Genomic DNA, 612 nt, shown 5'->3' on the forward strand with positions numbered 1-612 from the left:
CGCCGGCCACGCCACGAGCTGTGTCCTGTTGCCTTGAACCTGATGCTTGAGGGCTCTTTGCCTCCTCAGGGCCCCGGCTCCCTGGCTTGACCCCACAGCCCGCCTGGCCAGGGCAGCCCTCGGCTCAGCTGCTGAGCCCTGCGATGGAGTTAACGCTCCCCTGTGACTTGATTCTCTGAGAAAACCACGACGCAGGGAACAGGAACCCTCCTGGAAAGGTGGTACCTTTCCAAAACCTCCCCAGCCCATCCCCACCGGTTGGCCCAGGGCACAGGCACCGCATCCTTCTGCGGGGAGGAGGAGGTGCCCTCGCCTTCCACCTCCATCCTCTGCTTCTGCTTCCAGGGCAAACTGTCCCCTCTGTCCCCGGGGCGGGCAGGTTCCTCCTCGCCCCAAACCATTACCAGTCATCTCCTTGTGTTTGCTGGACCGTAGGGACTCCCCTCAAATCCTGTGGAGGGAATTTCACCTCCTGAGAGAGTCGAGGGGTGTTGAACCTCCCCAGGGTGGGGGTTGTGGTGCTGCAGCACTTCTCCTGCCATTGGGTGCCCAGAGGCCAAACCCCCAGCCCTGCCCCGCTGCAGTATTAATTGCCCCTTCTAATTGCACTCT

Source organism: Buceros rhinoceros, unplaced genomic scaffold (assembly GCF_000710305.1).
Source record: "Buceros rhinoceros silvestris isolate BGI_N320 unplaced genomic scaffold, ASM71030v1 scaffold36842, whole genome shotgun sequence".
NCBI classification, from domain to species: domain Eukaryota; kingdom Metazoa; phylum Chordata; class Aves; order Bucerotiformes; family Bucerotidae; genus Buceros; species Buceros rhinoceros.